The 2445-nt window shown below is 27.9% G+C and overlaps 1 long non-coding RNA gene across 1 annotated transcript; it reads left to right on the top strand.

The window, feature by feature from the left end:
- The first annotated feature begins 1289 nt into the window (after positions 1-1289).
- On the top strand, positions 1290-1832 carry LOC25481189 (uncharacterized). Its single transcript, XR_003008343.2, has 2 exons — positions 1290-1378; positions 1488-1832. It is a non-coding gene; the product is annotated as an uncharacterized lncRNA (long non-coding RNA).
- The last annotated feature ends 613 nt before the right edge of the window (positions 1833-2445 follow it).

The raw sequence follows: 2445 nt of genomic DNA, 5'->3' as shown, positions 1-2445 counted from the left end.
TTGATAATTAACAAGATATTTTAAAAATGTGAACATATTGGAAGGATTGAGGAAGATGAGGTAACATAGTTTTCCTTTTTTCAACACATCAAAGGAATGACCGGCAATGATCTAATACTACTTGATCATTTGACATGATTCAATAATTAATTAACACTGTTTGATTAAAAGAATATGGACGGATGTGATTTGGAGTAACTCAAAAGAGTTACTCTTGAAGTCAATATATTCCTCCTCCTCATATATATATATATATATAGGGATTTGCTAGAACACACCCGCTGGTTTTTATGTGGGAGTGTTTTAGTAAGTTATAACTAAAAAGTTAATAAATACACCTTAATGTGTATGTTGCTATAACACACCTTCTAAAAAAACAAGTGGGTGTGTTCTAGCAAATCCTATAGGCATTTGCTAGAATACAACCACTTATGTTTTAGAAGGAGTATTTTAGTAAGTGAATAACTAAAAAGTGGTAAAATACAGGTGTAGCTTTGCTAAAACACTCCCACATAAAAACTAGTGGTGTGTTCTAGCAAACCCCATATATATATATATATATATTGGGGTTGCTAACTTACACTCACCACAAAACACCAAGGTGCAAATTAGCAAGATACATCCACATGTTTTCTACCAAAACGTCCAATTTTCATTATTTTATATCACTTGAAGTAAAAGGCTAGTTTTCTCAATTTAACAAAAAAATTTTAAAAAAAAAAAAAAACTCACGTAACTGTTTCTTCTTTTAATAATGGCGGAATTGGTTGTTGCACTTCCGTCCTCGTACCATTATACGATCAAGAAATATTTAATTAACAACACAAACATGATTTCATTTAAAATAGACGCTTCATTTTTTATCGAGTCAAAGAAAAACTATATATACAATTTTATATTGTTATTTTAATTTAATTCATTGTTTATGACAATACCATACTTACATTCAAGCATAAAAAATAATATTTTATGTCCATAGTGACCTCAACATTCACGTATATTTAAAATTACATTTAATACATAATAATCTGTATGTAGTATTATTAAATATATATATATATATATATATATATATATTTATATATATATATATATATTCATTAAAGATTTAAATTGTATTAAACTATATTTACTCTTTTATTTATTGTAGTTTGACTCATATTTACTCTTTTATATATTTCTATAATAATTTTAATTACATGCTTATTTTTCATACATTGCTAAAAAACAGATTTAGTTTTGGTTCACCAATGTCTATATAAACATGGGTCTAAAAAAAAATATTTTAAGAAAAAGATGGAATCTACAAGAAAATTTTCTCTAACAATGGTATTCTTATTAGCTTTTTTAATCATAGCATCAAGTCTAAAACCGACAGGTGATTTGTGTAGATATTATAATTTTTGTCTCCTCTTATATTTTATCATTCAAATCTTAAATGTTTTGAGAACAATATTATTATGTCTAAGTATTATTTGTCTACGCAGATATTCGTATGGAATCACAAGGTAGGAGAATGGCTCATGGGGTCGTCCCACCAAGTTGTAAATCAGATGGAGATTGTAAGAACTATAAATGTCCACCTTCATTACCATTTCCATATTGTGATCATGACAAGTGTGGCTGTGGTAACTGATCTACACCAACGTCAACCAATAAAATCTCTAGTCCAAGACCATCATTTACCAACTAGGTAATGGATTATACGGAAAAATCATCTTGTTTGGATGGTAATAATTTATAAAATATGAACTTGAAGAGGTTATCAAATCTTATATTGTATTATAATCTTACAAAAATGAAATAAAAATGTTGGCTACTTTTAATTTTAATTAGTTTAGTAAAATTTATATTACGGTTTACTCACTTTAGATGATCCAAATCCTTGAATTTGATAGCTATATTCCATTTTAATAATTTTTCTCTCACCTTCCTGGCTTCACGTGCAGCCTCCAATTTGACAAAAATACTTATGTTTAGATTATATAATTCAGACACCTTTTGCAGAATTTCGGATTATATAATCAGGTCAAAACTCATAAAACAAATTATAATTGATACGAAGGTCTATGTTGGCCATCATACCATCTTCATAATAAATACACAACAATTTTACGGATGGTATGAATGGTTAACAATGACCGTGATATCTTAACGCACTCCCAAATTAAAATTCAGAAGAAAAAAAAATAAAGAATAAACGAAGAGGAGACTTACAATAAAAATGGAGAAGAATGCAAATCATAAATTGTGATTATAGTTAAAAAGAAACGTTTAAAATGATATAACTTACCAAAACTGCATTAAAGACATCACGAACCTTCCAAACATTGCTTGTAGTACAGAAATCCGCATTCTGGACAAATTCGAATTATAAAAATCGATCCTTTCCAAGTTGTATTAGACAATTCTAACAAAGTAATTCAACAACGTAAAACAAAAAAG

This window comes from Medicago truncatula, chromosome 4 (genome assembly GCF_003473485.1).
Source record: "Medicago truncatula cultivar Jemalong A17 chromosome 4, MtrunA17r5.0-ANR, whole genome shotgun sequence".
Classification (NCBI taxonomy): Eukaryota; Viridiplantae; Streptophyta; class Magnoliopsida; order Fabales; family Fabaceae; genus Medicago; species Medicago truncatula.
The sequence above is the reverse complement of the archived record's forward strand: the minus strand, read 5'-3'. Positions and strand labels throughout refer to the sequence as shown.